The sequence below is a fragment of the Equus quagga genome, chromosome 14, assembly GCF_021613505.1.
Source record: "Equus quagga isolate Etosha38 chromosome 14, UCLA_HA_Equagga_1.0, whole genome shotgun sequence".
In the NCBI taxonomy this organism is placed as follows: Eukaryota; Metazoa; Chordata; class Mammalia; order Perissodactyla; family Equidae; genus Equus; species Equus quagga.
The window spans coordinates 72,479,989-72,500,307 of NC_060280.1; the positions used below are offsets into that span (position 1 = coordinate 72,479,989).

At 35.9% G+C, this 20,319-nt stretch overlaps 2 pseudogenes; both read right to left on the bottom strand.

Moving 5' to 3' along the window:
* Positions 1 to 6,668: 6,668 nt before the first annotated feature.
* LOC124225607 (olfactory receptor 8B3-like) lies at positions 6,669 to 7,834 on the bottom strand (annotated as a pseudogene).
* A 5,461-nt stretch (positions 7,835 to 13,295) lies between these two features.
* On the bottom strand, positions 13,296 to 14,206 carry LOC124225773 (olfactory receptor 8B3-like; annotated as a pseudogene).
* Between the last annotated feature and the right edge of the window lie 6,113 nt (positions 14,207 to 20,319).

Sequence of the window (20,319 nt, forward strand, 5' to 3'; positions counted from 1 at the left end):
CTCATCAGGGATTATACATTCCCCAGAGCATAGGAGAAAGGATCTTCTGCTGTCTATTATGGAGTTGTAAATAATTGTCATTGAAAATACCACTAATTATCATTCTAGGTAACATATTGGTTTTAGTAAGGATTTATGAACATTATAGTAAATTTTATTTATTATGTTCTTTTTAAATATTTTGAGTAACTTTAAATAATCATTATTTGTACATACTTTATAGACATAAGGATACTTTTTAATTGGCTTTAGAGATCACTGTTTTAATACAAAGTTTTTTGACATAATAACAATACATTATTCCATGAAAATTTACTTTGAGTTGTTCTGACTCAGTATTTCTTTGTTTTTAACGGACTAAAGTCAAGTCTGTAAGAAAAATCACTGCTAATCAGCTTCCATGTCAAGAAAATATGAGTTTAGAATTCCTTGATATATATCAATTTCTACTTGTGCTTGTGATAAGCCATCTAAATTTTATTTTGAAATGAATATAGATTCACAGAGAGTTGCAAAAGATGCATAGAGTCCCTTGAACTCTACCCAGCATCCCACCATAATGACATCCTCAAAAACTGTAGTATAATAGCAACACCAGGAAATTGACATCCCAGAATAATGTTAACTAGACTTCAGGACTACAGATATTATTCAGCTTATAGCAGTTTTATATGCACTGAGTGTTTGAGTTGTGTGTGTGTGTATGTGTGTGTAAGTCTATGCAATTTGATCACTTATATAGATTCATGTAATGACCACCACAATTAAGATAAAAAACTATTCTACCACCTTTTAGGACCTCCTTTATGCTACCCCTTTATGGTCACACCCACCCACTTCCATCTTCATCTTTGTCTTCTGGAACCACTAACCTGTTCTTCATCTATCAGAGTTGAGTCATTTGGAGGACAATAAATGATATCATACAATATATAATCTCCAATTGTTTTTTTTTTCCACTAAGCATGATGCCCTTAAGTTCCATCCCATTTGTTGCATACATCAATGGTACATTTCTTTTATTGCTGAGTAATATTCCATTTTTTACAATTCAAGTTTATTCAACCTACTGTAGAAATGTAATTTCACTAGGTTCTTGTACTGATATAAAAGTAAATCTGTTTTATTTATGGAAAATGTTTAAGGGGTGGGGATTGGAAGATCACAGTTGAGACTGGTTCTTCTTGGAATTCTCTTTAAGCCAACCTGAGTCAAAGTTCTCATTCTTCCTTCTCCAAGAATGATGATTGGGATACTTTTATTTTGAGCAGATTTTAAAGTCAGTCAAAAACAATGGGAACACAAGGTGTATCTCACCACTACTCTTTGTGAAAGTACACAACATTATCACTATTAGTCATTAGCAAATTATTCAGGAAAATGCATTTAAATATAATAAATTTTTGTTTTCTACAGTCCATTATTTGTCATTCAATCACAATATACATATGATATAGTTTCAGAGTTGCAAACTCGTATCTCAGTGGGAAATAAATTTACCAACTAGAATACATCATTTATATATAGGTTTTTTTTGTCTTAAGACTAACAACATGTAGTCAAATAGGTAAATGTTACTGTCATAGAAAGAAGTTATAAATATAAAAAAGAGGAAGTCTAGAATGAACCCTGTGGTGTTACGTTAGAGTTGGAGATAACAGGTCTATATTAAACATACATTAAGATACCTAGATACAGAAATAATTATAAATAGATATATAGATAAATATATAGATAGAGATATACACAAGAGTTTGAATATATACACATTTCCCACCTCTTTCCACTGAGAAGGCCTAGAAACAGTGATACCCTAGTAGCAGTGAACACATCCAGAGCCCAGATTTTGGTTTCTGAATAACATTCTCCAGTAATAGGATCTGGGGCTCCAAAAGAGTGATTAATTCTAGGGCTAATCACAAAATGATCCTGAAGCATCTTGTAGAATCAGAAAGTAAAAGTTTATTATTAAAAAAGAAGATGGATTCATGATCAAAAGATGCCAGGATCCAACCTGAGAGTTCTTAAGGGCCAAAGCTAGATCTATTTGAGGGATAAAATAAATAATGATATGATTGGATTATAACCCAAAGAATAAGAAAATATTCATGAGTCTATATTGTCAAAAGTATAGGGAAAAGACAGGACAAGTATTCCTTGAGAAGAATTTCAAAAATACATATCTATATAACTCCTCTCAAGGAGGTAGAGCTTAATTCCTTTCCCGTGCATTTAGTGGCTTGATTCCAAAGAATTCAGTATGGAAAAGGAAAAAAGGTAAATTTATAATGGAGAAACAGACACCACCTTAACCAAGTGATCAGAGTTAACATCACCAGTGATAAGTCATGTTGATATCATGTAAACCTTGATATGATATGTACTTCACTATACATTATTCTTCCCAAAACCTAGAATCCAATCTAATAATGAGAAAATATCATAGAAACCCAAATAAGGGTATTCTATAACATGTCTCACCAATACTCTTCAAAATTGTTATAGTCATTAAAAAAAGGCAAAGACTGCAAAATTGTCATAGATCAGAGGAGACTAAGGAGACATATCAATGAAATGCACTGTGGCTTCCTAAAACGGATCCAGGAACAGAAAAATGGCATTAGTGGAAAAACTGGTGAAATCCAAATAAAGTCAATATTTTTCCTAACAGTGTTGTTAATAATATTAATTTCTTAGTCTTGAGAAATCTACCATGGATATGTAAGATGTTTAAACTGGGGGAATTTGGGTGAAGGCTATATACAGGAATCCTCTGCACTCTTTGCAACTTTTCTATAAATCTGAAATTATTTTTAAATTAAAAGATTATTTTAAAAAAACGCAAATCCCTCATTCCAGAAAAATATGTCATATTTGAATTTATGTAGATAACCTCTCTATAGACTTGGAAACATACGCTCTTCCTTTCTATGAATGTGAAAGCACATTTGCACACACATTTGTCTTCTGGGGAGATGGACAAAAGTCCACTTCATACTTAGGAGGATCCTCATTGTGTTAAGGTAGGGAGATGCAGTACCCAACCTCCCACTACAGAAGCCACAAGGAGAGCAGATCTGTCCCTACACTCCTTGGCAAACAGAAGACAGGCACATTGACCTGACTCAGCCAATCTCATACTCCTATCTGAGATTTAAATATGGAGCAAAGGATGCAAACATAATGGAAGAGTTGGGAACTGTTTATGGAGCTGCAGTTGTGTTAAAGGGCTGTTTCAGGAGTAAGAATAGGGTGGAGCCCCTGCAGCATTGTGGTCAGGTTATTCCTCTCAAATACATTCTGTTCTGGGCCCTTGGAGTTGCCTTTGCTCTGCCTAGTCCCCAACTCTGATTTTACATCTTCGTACCAAGTCTCTGAGCCCCTAATAGTCTTTCTATTGACTCCTTTTCTGTTTAACAGATCTACAGTGGCTTTCTATTGCTTTCAACATAAAACCCTCATACAGTATTTTCCCCCATATGTGTAAACCAAAGCATTGACTAACTGATAACACACATGGGTAAAATGGCTTAAATTCTAGGTTAGAAATATGAATAAAAATGGATTTTAGATGGCTTTAATTCAATTAATCATTAATCTATTCTCCTTATCTATGGGTTTGTTTGTTAGTCTTCCTCATATCAGTAAAATCATATAGTATTTGTCTTTCTCTGACTTATTTTGCTTGGCATAATACCCTAAGAACCAGAGGGGGAGGGGTGGGGGGAGGGCAAAAGGAGTAAAGGGGAACATATGTATGGTGATGGAAGGAAACTAGACTTTCGGTGATAATCACAATGCAGTCTCTACAGAATCCAAAATATGATCATTTACACCTGAAATTTACACAATGTTATAAATGAATGTGACCTCAATAAACAGTTTAAGAAAAATCAATTAATCATTGAAATTTGTTATAATCTTCTTTGCACCTCACTTCCCAAAAAAGAAGAATCTACTTTCCGTTTTGGCAAGCAATTATTTGTTTTTCCTATTAATATGTCTTATTTCATGTGACATCAACTCATTTGCTACAACTTTGGATTTTTGCCACTGAAAATTATTAGATATAAGTTGCAAACAGTTATATTTCTTGACAAACATGGTAAACCTGATAAAAACGTTCAGTGGAACTTCCGTATTTGGCTAGATAAAGTCAGCAAAATTTCTCCTCCAAAGAAAGTATAAACTTGAACAAAATTGGCAAGAACAGTGGTTTCAGCACTCTGGAAATCAACCAAAGGCGCACAACAATCTGAGAAATGCTGATGCTCTAAAAACTGTTGAACTTTACAAAAGAACAGTGAGAGTCGGTGGGATCTTTGCACAGGGCTTCTTCCATCAACATCTACCCTCTGAAGCTTGGTAGATGCAGAGGTTTTGCAAGGATGGGACAGGCCATGAGGACTAACAGCTAGCTGTGCTGCCGCTAACAAAGGATGTTTGATCAATTCTGAGCACCTGACAAGACACAGAGCATGTGGCATAATTGTGGATATATTATTCTCCCAGTGTCAGGAGAGCAGAGAGGGTCAATGATTTTACTAGCCTGAGGTCACGGTCATACTTAGAGCAAGTACGTTAAGGCAGACTCTATAGAAATGCACAGTAGAGACTGGAGAGAACCCAATTTACCCATGCTCTCCTGGCAGACCCTGAGACTGCATGCATGTACATAGGAGATTCAAAAGGATACAAGTATTAAGTTGAAACCAGGGCCATATTCGAACATGGCTTGATCTTTGAACTCACTCTCCTACTTACTACAGATACCTCAGCAGCTGTCAGAAGCATTACTGATTCAACAAGTTTCAGCTCAACTTCTATCCAATCATTGGCTGACTACTTAAATATGCTGATGCAGGAGTGATCACTCAAATTTCAGGCTTAAGGAAATGAACAAGATTTTTTTTTGCAATCTCAGGGGACTGACATCTGGCTCCATCCGAGATGGAGTATGCTATTCCTCCCTACTTTTTCTTCTTGAAACTAAAATGTCCTGGACATAACATAACAAACATAAGGAAGACTATAAAGTAAAAGAAAGTAGCCTGTCAAGTAATCTCAGGAGTTAAGAACTACAGGTGATAAGTTTCCTGGGCTTTCTTTTTACCTCCTATGTATCCCAGATGGTACACTGGGGAAGCCTACAAAATCAAACCGCCAAAGACACAAACCAAAAACAAAAACAAAAACAAAAACAAAAACAAAAAACAGCTTTTCTCTGACCAAAGGAAGTAAAAGAGAGCAGCCTAGCAGAATACAAAAACATTTTCTTTATAATACCCACCCTAAAACAGCCAAAAATTAAAAGAAAACATGTTCCCCCACCCATGTCAGCAAGGCCAACTACTTCATCTGGTGCTCAGATGAATATACAGTGAAATGTTCCAATGCCCGAGAGAAAAACCAACTGTGCCAGACTTAGGGAAAAATACCATGTCTTAGCCAACATGTATATTTGCTGATATAATCGATTTTCAAGAGTAATGTCACCTTTTAAGACCAATTTTAGAATCTATCCACATGTAGGATGTAACTCTATTATATTGCATTTGAAAATCTACCTTTGTGTCAGTCTCTTACATTGTCATATTTGTTTGTCATATACATCAGATTGCCACACATTGCCAGGACTTAGTAGGTCAAAAAATCCTGTGCATATCTCTATTTTTTCTTTTCTTTTTTTTTTTTTTGAGGAAGTTTAGCCCTGAACTAACATTCACTGCCAATCCTCCTCTTTTTGCTGAGGAAGATTGACCCTGAGCTGACATCTCTGCCCACCTTCCTCTACTTTATGTGTGGGAGGCTTGCCACAGCATGGCTTGATAAGTAGTGTGTAAGTCAGCACCTGGATGGAAACCAGTGATCCTGGGCTGCCAAAGGGGAGTGCATGAACTTAACCGCTGTGTCATTGGGCCAGATCCTGCATATCTCTATTTTTTAAGTGAGTCTTTTCAACTTGATGTTAAAGAGAGACTTTAAACACCCCAGGTGATTTCACCAGTACTCCTACTCACTGAGAAGAAGACAGGAGTCTCTATCTCAGAATTTAAATCTTCCTACACTGAGTGATATTCTACTAATGTACAGATCTTGAGCGCTATAGTTTTTGCTTCTAATAGCAAGTAGCCAATAAGCACATCCCAAGTGATACATCACTCTAGCGTTCTCTAATTCAATTATTTGATGACCACTCACATTTCTCTAAAGGAAAAATGAAGTTCAAAAACACAATGAAAAAAGAAACAGAGATAATGTATTTCTTATTTTATGGTGTTACTAAACAGAAAACAACTTGGAGAGGAGGAGCCGGCCCCATGGCTGAGTGGTTAATTTCACATGCTCTGCTTCAGTGTCCCAGGGTTTTGCCAGTTGATATCCAGATCATGGACCTGGCACCACTCATCAGTCTATGCTGAGGCCACATCCCACATAGCAGAACCAGAAGGACCTATAACCAGAATATACAACTATGTACTGGGGGCCTACGGGGAGAAGAAGAGAAAAAGAAAGAAAAGGAAGATTGGCAACAGATGTTAGCTCAGGTACCAATCTTTAGAGAAAAAAAAAAAACTGGAGAGGATATTGTGGAAATGGTGAGGAAAAAAATAAGAACAATTCCATAAAGACTGAAACTAAATTATGAAAGAAAATTCAAATTTGCTTTACCATATTAAGGAAAAAGATAAGGTAAAAATAGCTACTACCAAAAATTTTATAATTAAACCTACAGAAATGGTCTGATCTGTAACTACATGCACAGACAGATACTGTCTCTGATCAAAACTTTCTACTACACAGCGTTTACTCAGAGCAAGTTTAACGTCTTTATTTCTCAAGGTACAAATTAAAAGGTACATCAAGGGAATAAAAGACAGAAGAGACCTTTCCCTAATCCATACAAATGGTAGAAGATGGTTTGAGATGTAAATACACTTGATCCAAAGAAGAGAGAAACAGCAATTATGTGGGAACTGCAGTTGCTGAAGGCTTCGGACCTTCTCTCTGTGGAGCAGATATAGAGGATGCTGGAGAGGATGAAACCATAAGAGACAAAGATGGTGACACTGGGCACAATGATGTTGATGAGCACCACAATGAAAACTTCCAGCTCTTTGATGTAAGTACTAGTGAAGGAGAGCTGGAGCACAGGGAGAATGTCTCACAAATAATGGTTGCTGGTGTTTGCATCATAGAAGGTCAGTTTCAGTATGCACCTAGTGTGAGCCATTGCACTAAAAAATGCCATCAAGTATGAACCAAGAATAAGGCTGGAGCACATTTTAGGGGACATGGTAACATTATACAAAAATGGGATACAGGTGGTCACATAGTGATCATAGGCCATTGGTGTCAGCACAAGACACTCAGAAATAGCAAAAAAACTCAAGAAGTAAAACTGGGCCATGCACCCCATGTAGGGAATTGTGTTTTTCTTGGATACGAAGTTAATCAGCATTTGAGTGTTAAAACAGAAGAATAAAATAAATCTATGAAGGATAAATTAAAGAGGAAAAAGTACATGGGAGTGTGCAGGTGTGAATTCAGCCCAATTAAAATTATCAAGCCCAAGTTTCCTAACACAGTGACCATACACATTATTAGAAATAGGAAGAACAGGGGCAGTTGAAGCACTGAATGGTCTGTTAATCCCACAAAAATGAATTCTGTCCCAAGAACCATTTCCAGGAGCCATTCATCTCAAAAGGAATCTGTAGAGATGGGAGGAAAAAGTCACATAGAGAACAAATCAACGTTTTCCATATTATCTCCTATCACAGGAGTGGAGTATGTGCTGGGAAGATCTGAGACTAGATCTGCTTTGACTCATAGAATCTGCTTGGCTATTTTCATGAAACCGAGTGACAAGGACTTTCCCTTATTAGAGTCTTTATAAGCTAAATAAAGCAAAGAGCACAAACTTCACCTAGAATGGGAAGGTTATTGGTTCCACACAATAATGATAGCTAGGAAAACCAAAAGATGTTTGGACTTGGACAGAATCATCCTTCTCTCGTCTCAACATTTCTTCATTCACTTGAACCTTCCACTCATCAGTGAAACTTGAAGCAGAGATGCTAGCTTCCTGGTGCTGGCCACCAATGCAGATTAGACTTGTTGGGTTGGAAATGGAAACAATGTTTCTAATCCAAAAATAAGGGATCAGAGTCTAAGAGTAGTTACCTTACCGCCCTGTGCCACAGAGTAAAAACCACAAATCTAGAACACTGAGAGTTCCATCCACAGAGGGGGAACTTACTGACGGATATAAGATGTCCTTTGAAAACCCTATGGTCTCTGATCATTCCTGTACCCAGCTCAAGAGATATTTTTACCAATTTCACGTGAGTCTCAGGACTGCAAAAACAGAAAAGAAAGTAGCATATCCTAGATCCCTGGACTTCCATCTCAAAAAAAAGAACATGAGTATAAATGGAAATCAAATTTTCACTGTCCTTAGGCCAGAAAAACTTCGTGCTTCTTTATCATTGTTATTACCCCTGTGGTCCTGGGAGGGCAGCTTCAGGCTCTGAGGTTTGATCCCTTTGATTCTAAATGATGCGGCACACTTAATTTCCAATTTTTCCTTGAAATCCTACAGAACTACAGATCATAATTTCCGATTATCACGTTCAGTCCTCTCAAGCAGCAGACAAATATAAACAATATTATTTACTACTTGTAAGGACACAGAAGATTTAGTGTGAGTGTAATGATGTAATACACTCAGTTATAAACGGGGCAAAGTCTTCCTCAGGCTCTTCCCCAGGGAACAGTTTCTAGGTGTAATAGGATACTAGGGTAGTGTGATTACACCCAGGACCATAATCTGTCTTTAGTTCCTTAGGGACCCAAAAGTTTATACAAGTTTGCCCTTCACTGTAGGAATTGTACATTCCCCAAGGAAGAGCCAAATCTAAACTCCCATTTCCCAGTCAGCAAGATGGCACAAAAGGAAGCACTGGACTCCCCTATTCTCATGAACACACTTATTCAAAAGTAATTCATGTACAGATTCCCTTTGTAAGAAATCCGGATACTAGTTAAGAGGGTCTTGCACCCAGTTCAAGTATGAACCAGTCATATTGAAACTGTTAGCGAAATTCAAGATATCCTCTTGTCTTAATACCTATCCTTGCACAGTACCTTGTGATTAGGACAAAATCCCCCGTTTCCTAGATTCTCCCTGGGGAGGGAAAGAGGTGTACCATGCATCCAATGCCCCAAAATTTTGGGGGGCTGTACCAAACACTGGCTTCTGGATAGCCTGTCTCAGAAAGCTGAGGGACACAGGACACAGCATACTTTGGCTGCCCAGGGGTAAAGAGAATCAAGTTGGTGGTTTGGCCTGGAAGTAGTCATAGCCCCTCCCCTTGGCTTAGCACAGAGCTAGCACTTGAAAATCCCTTTCTTCCAGCTTCTCAGTAGTGAAGGAGAAATGTGCTGCATGCATGACTCACCCAGTTTATATGGGGGTCACCTGGGGAATTGGCTTCAGTCTTGCTTAGTGGAGAATACTGATGGAACCCGGTACACTCAGGATGGCTGGGAGGCCACTAAAAACAAAGAAAGTGGGTTGGACTGATACAAAGTTTGAGAGGTCTCCAGAGTCTCTAGACAAGATTATTGGTGTGGGTCTGATGCAGTACAAGGTCAGTCTATGAAAACTGGGACAGGTGGCTGTTTTGTCTAATGTACAGACATCGATGCAGAGTCCATGAAAATGAAGACACGGCAAAATATTTTCCCAAAGGGAACAAGATAAATCTCCACAAAGTGATCCTAATACAATAGAAATAAGTGATTTACCTGACAGGGAATTCAAAATAACTATCATATTGACCTTCACTGTAGTCAGAGAAGAGTACAAGAACTAGGTGAAAATGTCCACAAAGAGACAGAAACCTTAAAAATACTAAACAGAGATCATGGCGCTGAAGAATTCAATAACTGAACTAAAAGCTTTGCTAGAGGGGTTCAAAAGCAAACTAGATCTGGCACAGACAGGATCATTGAATTTGAAAAAAGGTTATCGAAAACTATTCAGTCAGAGGGCCAAAACAAACAAAGAATTAAAAATAGTGAAAAAAATTAAGGGGCTTATTGGACACTATCAAGTGGATCAATATCCACATTATAGAAACCCCAGTAGTAAAAGAGAGTGAGAAAAGATCAGAAAGTTTATTTTTAAAAAAAGCTGAAAAATTACCAAATCATGGCAACTTTCCATTACTGTGACCCATTTGTAGAAAGATAAATCTCTCAGTAATGTCATTATGAATATATACATACAAAGACAAATAGTGAACTACTTATTCACTCTCCACTTAACTGAGCCAGCCGGACATCCATCGTCAGACTCAGGTCTACCCTGATTTCCAGAAACAATGCTTATCCAGGAAGGTGAGATATACTCTAACCCGATATTCTGGGACTCAACACAAAGTACTTATTGCTGAGTCATCTCTAAACCTGAATTATAATAGTGATACTTGCTTCTGATTCAATCATTGTTTTATAATACCTCTAATGATTGAAGCACAGTCATTTCTCTATGCCTAAATATTTCCAAATTTTTAGATTTCAAGTTTTTTTCATCACTCATTAAAAAAATGTCTGTAGAAGCCCTTCAGAGAAAAACATTGTTAAGAATGTAGAAAGGGTGAAGAAAATGAAATTATCTAATATGGGATGAGAACTACAACCGTTTTACATTCACCTAAATATAATGACATATGACCTGCTACAAATCTATAAAATGGTGTTGTGCATTGCCCTTTCTCCCACATCACTTGTGGAAATTCTTCATTGAGTGTCATAAAGGGATTGTTTCTGCCCAAGGCATATCTGGTCTGGATTACTCCATACGTTACTCCACTTCTGTTGGTTTCTTCTGGGTCAACCATTCTGTACTAGGAAGACTGTTCCTGTATGCTTGGGCTTTTATTCTCAGTCTTTGCTTATGAATTAGTCTAAAATGTAATTTAAGTAGAGGTATAAACGAAGTTTTGTAATCTTAATTTACTGTGAAATTTAGCATAAATACTTATAAGTCTACAAAATATACTCCAACCATTATAAAAATGAAAGTTTGGCATGCTCCACTTTGGTGGCTGTGCTTCATGGATTTGCATCCCGGGCATGGACCTATACCTCTCATCAGCCATGCTGTGGCAGTGACCCACATACAAAATAGAGGAAGATTGGCACAGATGTTAGCTCATGGGGAATCTTCCTCAAACAAAGAGGAAGATTGGCAACAGGTGTTAGCTTAGGGCGAATCTTCCTCAGCAAAAGAAAAAAAAGAAGAAGAAGATAGAATATTGCTGGCATCCCAGAACCCTCTATGTGCCCATACTTGAAAATAGTTCCATTTATTCTTCCATTATCCACCTTGACCCTTAAAATCCATGTCTGGCTTCATCACTTAAGGAGGGCCTCATGGTCACCTGCATCCAGCCCATAGATGGAAAAAGTGAATGTGGAAATGATTACTATAGTCTACCCTTCTGTATTTCCACTTATTGTATAGGCAAGTATAAAATGAGAACGTATTCACACATTCTAAACTAGACAATAGAGCTGTCAAATATAAAATGTAAAAGATACTTACTTGACATTTTTCTTATTTTAGGATTTTGCCTTTATTTGCATTCTGAAACATTTTTATTCAATAAAACCATTGTTCCTGTTCACTGATATTTAAAAGTAGGGTAAATTTTGTATAATAATAATATTTCCCTAATAGATTTAGAATCAAAACACCTAAGTCTTAATCGCAGCTCTACCACTTGAATGTTGTGATTTGGAACTAACCATGAGTACATCTGAGCATCAGTTTCATCATCTGGCAAATGAGAACTAAGATTCCCTCTCCTGAGTTTCTCATATTATTTCCTGGGGAATATATACACTGACAGATGTGACATTGCAGAAAAAATTGAAATACATAAGAGCAATTATAACAGTCATAATATAATACAGATGCTATATTAATGTTTATATTAATCTCTATATTAGTATATAAAGTGATTTAATTTAACTTTATGTCAGAAACACACTTGAAACAGCCCAGGTGATTCTCCCAGGCCTCTAATTCACTGTGGAAAATGAAAGTCTCTATTTTGTACTGTAAAAATTCCCCAGACTTGAGTGTGATTTTATTTTTTAAAGGTGCATATTTTGTGTGACAATGGGCTGCATATAAACCAACTACTTCAACTAGTGTTCAGATGATAATACAATGAAATATCCCAATGCTCAAGAGAAAAACTGACTATGCTGTACTTAGGAAAAAATCCTACATCTGACCCCAACAGGCATTAATTCAATAAAAGAAATTTTAAGAAGTAATTTTAACTATATAAGATTGATTTTAGAATCTATTAATATGTAGTATGTAGCTTTACTCTGTTGCATTATGACAATCTACATTCACATCTTTCTCTTACTGTGACATTTATATTTGTGACATATAGCCCAATGCTACACATCACTAGGTGCTCATAGGTACAAAATGCTTGTGTTTATGTGTGAAAGATTAGTGAGCAGATTTAACACACAACCTTGGCCACCTCAAATAGTGATAAAATATATAAGCGTTTGGATGCATCTCTGAAATGTCTACAAAGGTTCCCAAATAGCACAATGACTTGAATCATTAACTTTTCTAAGTTTAGTATCATGTGTGTGCAATAAATATATATTAATGATCTATTACATTTCAGTTTCAAGTTTACAGATGTAAATATGAAATCTCTGCCAAAGATGCTTGATGCATAGTGTTTACAGATTTTATTTTACAGACTTAATGGAAACTGCTATTTGTGTGAAACACTGGCATTTAAAGGGGATACATTCATGGAGGATGTGAAGACAGGAGTAGAAACAGAGCATGTGATTCCTGATTGCAATAGCACATTATAAGCGGCAGACAGAAACCTCCCAATGGCACAACATCACACGAGTATAACTTTTCTTGATCATTTTCAGGACCATTTATCTTTTTACAGGAGAGAAAAAAAAAACTCCATAATGACAACCCAAAAAGCAGAGATAAATGTATTCTTTAATGTCATTCTTAAACAGGTAAAATCATGAAACAAAGAAGAAATTGTGAAATGGTGAGGAAGATCTTTTATTGAAAAATTGGAAACAGATTGAGAAGATTCACATTTCCTTTACCATGGTAACAAAGATATAGGATAAGAAGGCCTCCACTTAAACTACTGTAGTAAAACAAAGAGATTCTATGAATCCTATGATTACATATAGAGAGACACTTTTTCTGATCAAAACTTTCTCCTGCTCAGGGTTTTTCTCAGAGCAGTTTTAACATCTTTGTTCCTCAAGCTGCAGCTTAAAGGGTTCATCATGGGAACCACATTGGTGTAAAATACAGAAAATATTTTTCCTGAATCCACAGACCCAGCAGAAGATGGTTTGAGATACACAAATACACCTGATCCAAAGAAGAGAGAAATGGCACTTACTGAAGGCTTTAGACCTGCCTTCCATGGAGCTGATGTAGAGGATGATGGAGATGATGAAACCATAAGAGATAAAGATGGTGAGGCTGGGCACAGATGCCCATGATGGTGAAATTTATCAGCTCATTGACGTAGGTGCTCATGCAGGAGAGCTGCAGTAGAGGGGAAATTGCACACAAATAATGATTGATGGTGTTTGCATCACAGGTCAGTCTCAGCATGCATCCGGTGTGAGTATGGTACCAGAAAACGCCATCAAGTATGAAGAAAACATAAGGCTGGAACACACTTGAGGGGACGTGATATAGAAAAGTGGTTTACAGATGGCCACATAGCGATCACAGGCCATTGATGTCAGCACAAGGCATTCAGAAAGAGCACAAAAAAAAAAAAAAAAAAAAACAGAAAAAGTAAAGCTGAGTCATACAACCCATGTAGGAGATAATACTCTTTGAAATAAAGTTAGTTAGAATATTCAGTATAAACACAGAAGAATAACAGAGGTCTATTAAAGACAAATTAAACAGAAAAAAGTACCTGGGGCTGTGTAAGTGTGAATTCAGCCCAATTAGAGTTATCAAACCCATATTTCCCAACACAGTGACCATATACTTTACTAGAAACAGGAAGAACAAGGGGAGTTGCAGATCTGGTTGGTCTGTTAATCCCAACAGAATGAATTCAATCACAAAGGAGCCATTTCCAAGAGCCATTCTTCTTCAAAGATATCTGTGAGTACAGGAAAAAAAAGGGTTACATTAGAGGAAAACCCAGCTTTTCCCACAACATCTTGTCCTACAGAAGGGGATATATGCTGGGAATATCTGAGACTAACCCAATCTGGACCCATAAAGTCTGCCTTTACCATTATCATGAGACTGAATGACACTAATTTTCCCTTTCTTAGAGTCTTTATAAGCTAAATAAAGCAAAGGGCATCATCAACTTTTGTTTCAGAGGGAAGGCCACTGCTGCCATATGCAAACATGACTCCTAAAAAAACAAGGGAGCAGGCATAAGAGAGAAAGATCAGAACGGAATACTCTTATCTCAAGATTTCTTCATTCACTTGAACCCTCTCCTCACCAGTAAAACTGGAGGCCCTCAGCTCCATCAACTGATGCTGGCATCTAATGCAGATTAGAATTGGTGGGTTGGAAACGAAGAAGGTCGTTTCTAATCCAAGACTAAGGGACCAAAGTCTAAGAGAGGTTAAGTTACTGCCCCGTGTCACAGAGTAAAAGCCGTAAATGCAGGAGAGTTAAGTTCCATCCAAGGGGAGGGAACTCACTGACTGAGAAACTGCACCCTCTGAGCCTCTTAATGTCTCTGAACATTCCCTGCTCTGCACTGGAACAGACTCTTCCTCCAGTTTCAGTTGACTTTCGGAATTGTACAAAATGGCAGCGAAAGTGGCAGATCTTTGATCTCTGTAATCCCATCTCACAACAAAACGGACATTCATAAAAATGGAATTTGGAAACTCACTGTCCTTAGGCTGGAACATCTCAGTGCTTCCTTATTACTGTTAATTACCCCTGCCGTCCTGGAAAGGAAATTTCAGGCTCTGAGGTTTTGGTTACTTTGATTATAAGAGGATGCTGCAGTAGACTTAATTTCATATATTCTCTGGAAATCCTTCTGAACTACGGAGATAATTTCTGAATATGACTTTGAGACCTCTCAAACTGCATAGAAAAATAAATAGTCTTTATTATTATCACATTTGGCACTTGATAAAATACAGATGAATGAATGTGAGTTTAATGATAAAGTGTAATTGGTTATAAACAGCGTGGAAGCTTGCTCAGTCTCTTCGCTAGGGAATACATTTTATGTGGGAAAGGGAAATAAGGGGATTGTTTTTACTCCCTGGACCATGATCTCTCTTTAGTTCCTTAGGGACTCAATATTTTACTCAAGTTTTCCTGTCACTCTAGGGAATATACATCCCCCAAGACTGATCTAAAAATAAATTCCCATCTCCCTGTTATCTTCATCTCTAAAGGAAAATCTGTTGAATTTTTATTCCTTTCTTTTCATATCTTAAACAGAAAATTTTCTGCAAAGTTTCCACCTCCAAGATTCTTTATTTCTTTTTCTTAATTTTTTCAAGAATTGTAGCATCTCAGTTTAATTGTCCTCTCTCCTAGGCTATCTCTGAAATAATTTGAATTGTCTTATATCCCTTTTAAAGCTGAAATTTTTGATACCTACTGGAAATCTCTATCTGACTATTCTGCTGGAACCTTACATGTAACATTTCAATAACTAAGGTCGTCTATTTCTTCTCATTGTAACAGAGAATATGGACTATATAGTTAGAAAGTGTGTGTATGAATCCTACCTCCACTCTTACTAACTATAATACATTGAGAAAATTACTTAATCTTTCTCCCTCTGGTTCATCTTTAAAAAATAAGAATGGGAAAAATAACATCTCCTTCATTGCATTGTTGTGATGATTGAATGAAAAAAATCTAAGTAAAATGAGTAGAACAGTACCTGGAACATGCTAAACATCCAATTAATGTCAGCTGTCATTAATTTATGTTCTCATAAATTCTGGAAGATCCCTCACAATATTCATCAGACTTTTTTCCCCTTAATTCCTGTGTTCCCCAGTAAACAAAAATTCTGTAAGAACAAACATTTATGTCCTGTTTCCTTACTAAGGACATTATAGAGTACATTGTAGGAACTCAATATTTCTGAAAATTATATTCTTCTTTGGTTGAAAACCTTCAGAATATTTTCCACATTTCTCACATGCTATGCAAGAGTCTACAACAACAATGACCTCCATCCCTTTGCCTCAGCCACCACCAAGTCCAGGAACTTTTTGGGTTTTAACTTAACTCTGCTATTGAATTGTAATGACTCCTACTTTTCTAGCTTCTCCACACACTTACTCCTACTTCCCCATCTACACTACTCCTAGAATAAGCTTGGAAGGCATATATCTGCCATTCATTAGTTTAAAACTTTCCATGGTTCTCCATGACTCACTGGGCAAATTAAATTTTGTTATAAAGTATCAAAACTATGATCCAGCCTCTTCAGTAAAACTAAAGAAGAAATTGAGCCCAAGTTCTTTTTTATCACATCTTTGTGAGGTATAATTGACAAATAAAAAATTTATATTTAGGGTATATGACTTGACTTTTTGATATTCATAAGCATTTTGAAATATTTGCAACCATCAAGCTAATTAAAATATCCATCACCTCACATAGTTACTGTTGCCCTTTTATTGTTTTTTAGTGAGAACATTTAAGATCTACTCTCTTAGCAAATTTCAACTATACAATACGGTATTGTTCATGCAGTCACATTGGTGTACATTATTTATCTTGAATAAAGGAAATTTTATATCACTTGACCAACTGTTCTGCCTCCCCTCAGATTCTGGCAACTACCATTCTACTCTCTGTATATGTGAATTTGACCATTTTAGATTCCTCATATAACTTAAATCGTACAGTATTTGTCTTCCAGTGATTAGCTTGTTTCACTTAGCATATGCTCTCTATGTTCATCTATGTTGTCCCAATTGGCAGGATATCTTTCTTGTTTTTAAAGTTGAATAATACTTCATTTTGTATATATGTATTTATATACCACGTTTTCTTTTCCATTCATCCATCATCAGACATTTAGTTTGCTTTCATATCTTGAGTATTGTGAACAAGGGTTCAATGAACATGAGAGTGTAGAATATCTTTGAGATACAGATGCTATTTCCTTTGGATACATACCTAGAAGTGAGATTGCTGGACCATAAGGTAGTTCTATTTTTAATTTTTTGAAGAATCTCTATACTTTCTTTCCTAATGGCTGCAGCAATTTTACATTCCCACCAACACTGTACAAGGATTCCCTTTTCTCCACATCCTCGATGACATTGTTACCATTTGTCCTTTTGATAATAGCCCTTCTAACAGGTGAGGTGATATCTCATTTTGATTTTCATTTGTGTTTCCCTGATGATTAGTGATATTGAGCACCTTTTCATGTACCTATTGACCACTTGTTTGTTTCCTTTGCAGAAATATCTGTTCAGGCTCCTTGCTTATTTTTCATATGAGTTAGTTTGTTCTGGTGGTGGTTGTTGATTTTGCTATTGAGTTTTAGGGGTTCCTTATATAATTTGGATATAACCTCTTACCAGAGATATGGTTTGTAAATATTTTCTCCCATTCTGTAGGTTGACTTTTCATTTTGCTAATTGTTTCCTTTGCTGTGCAGAAGCTTTTTATTTTGATGCAATACCACTTGTCTATTTTTGTTTTTGTTGCCATTACTTTTGATGTCATATCCAAGAAAATCATTTCCCAGAACAAAGTTAAGAAGTTTTTTTGAGACTTTATTTTCAGAGCAGTTTTAGGTTCACATAAAATTGGAGAGGAAGGCAAAAAGATTCCCATATACTCAATGCTGCCACGCATGCACAACCTCCTCCGTTAACAACATGGAAACTTTCTCCTATGTTTTCTTCTAATTATTGTACAGTTTCAGGTCTTATGTTTAAATTTTTAATCCACTTTGAGTTGATTTTTTGTGTGTTGTATGAGATGAGAGTCAAAGTTCATTCTTCTGCATGTGGATATCCATTTTTTCTAACATCATTTATGGAAGAGACTATTCTTTCCACATTGTTTGTTCTTGGCTTATGTGGAATATCAGCTGACCATAGATAAGTGAGTCTATTATGGGCTGTCTAGTCTGTTACATTGGTTTATGTGTCTGTGTTTATGCCAGTAACATGTTACTTTGATTATTCTTGGTTTGTAATATGCTTTGAAAACAGGAAGTGTGAAGCCTCCAGCTTTGTTCTTACTGCTCAATATTGCTTTGGCTATCTGTGGCCTTATGTGGTTCCATGTGAATTTTAGTATAGTTTTTTTTCTATTTCTGTTAAAGCATCATTGTAATTTTGAGAGAGGTTGCACTGAATCCACAGATTACTTTGGATAGTGCACATTTTAACAATATTAATTCTCCCACTCCATGAATGTAAGATATCTTTCCGTTTATCTATGTCTTCTTTAGTTTCCTTCACTGATGTTTTATAATTTTCAGTGCACAAGAAGTTCAACACTTTGTTTGAGTTTATTCCTAAGTATTTTATTCTTTTCATTGCTATGATAAATGGAATATTTTTTAAATTTCCTTTTCAGCTATTTCATTGTCTATGTATAGATGTGACTGATTTTTGTATGTTGATTTTGTACTCTGCCACTTCATTGAATTTATTAGTTCTAACAGTTTTGTGGAGGCTTTAGAGTTTTCAGATCATGTCAACAGCAAACACAGATAATTTTATTTCTTACTATCCTTTTTGGATAACCTACATATCTTTTTCTTGCCTAATTTCTCTGGCTAGGACTTCCAGTGCTATGTTGAATAGAAGTGGTGACAATGAGCATCCTTGCCATTTCCCAACCTTAGAGAAAAAGCTTTTAGTTTTTCACCATTAAGTGTGATGTTAGCTGTGGACTGTTCCTATATGGCCTTTATTACATTAAAGTACGTTCCTGCTATACCCAGTTTGTTGAGTGTTTTTATCATGAAAGTGTATTGAATTTTATTAAATTATTTTTCTGCATCTATTGCAGTTATCATCTAATTTTATTTTTCATTCTATTAATGTGATGTATCACATTTATTGATTTTTTTATGTTGAACCATCCTTGCATCACAGAGATAAATCCCATTTGATCATGGTGTATGATCCTTTAAATGTACTGTTGAATTGAGTTTGCTAGTATTTTGTTGAGAATTTCCACATCTATATTCATCAGGATACTGGCCTGTAGTTTTCTTTTCTTGTGGTGTCTTTGTCTGGTTCTTGTATCAGGGTGATGGTTGCCTCATAACACGTGGTAAGAAGTGTTCTCTTCTTTTATATTTTTTGGAATAGTTTAAGATAAATGGATATTAATTCTTCTTTGAATGTTCAGTAGTATTCACCCATGAAGCCATTTATTCCTAGGCTTTTTTTGTTGGGAGATTTTGGATTATAGATTCAATCACTTTATTTGTTATTTGTCTTCTTACATTTCTATTTCTTCTTAATTCATTTTGATAGATTGTCTTTTTCTAGGAACAGATCCATTTGTTCTAGGTTATCCAATTTGTTGTCATATAATGTTCATAATAATCTATTATAATCCTTTTTATTTCCGAGTCATCTTTGCAATATCCTCTCTTTCATTGTTGGTTTTATTTATTGGAATCTTCTCTATTTTTTTCTTATCATAGCTAAACATTTGTCTATTTTATTTTCTTTTCAATAAATCAATTTTCAGTCCTTTTGCTTCTTCTATTGTTTTTCTATCCTCTAATTGCTTTTTTCTGCTCTAATCTTTATTATTTCCCTCCTTATCTTACCTTTGGCATAGTTTGTTCTTCTTGGTTCCTTGGAGCATACAAGTAGGTTGTTTAAGATCTTCTTTTTTAAAATGTAGGCATTTATCACTATAAACTTCCATCTAAGAACTGCTTTGCTGCATCCTTAAGTTTTCTTATGTTGTATTTTCATTTTCATTTGTCTCAAGATACTTTCAAATTCCTTTTTGATTTTTTTGACCCATTAATTCTTTAGGAGTATATTATTCACTTTCCAAATATTTGATAATTTTCCCATTTTCTTGCTGCTATTGATCTCCAGCTCCTTAAATTTGTTAGAATATGTTTTGTGTCCTACCATATAATCTCTTCTGTAGAATGAGTAATTAATAATATACATTCATTTTTTGAGCAGAAAGTTCTCCATATGTCTGTTAGGTTCAGTTCATGTTGTTCCTAGGGTTGTTCAAGTCAG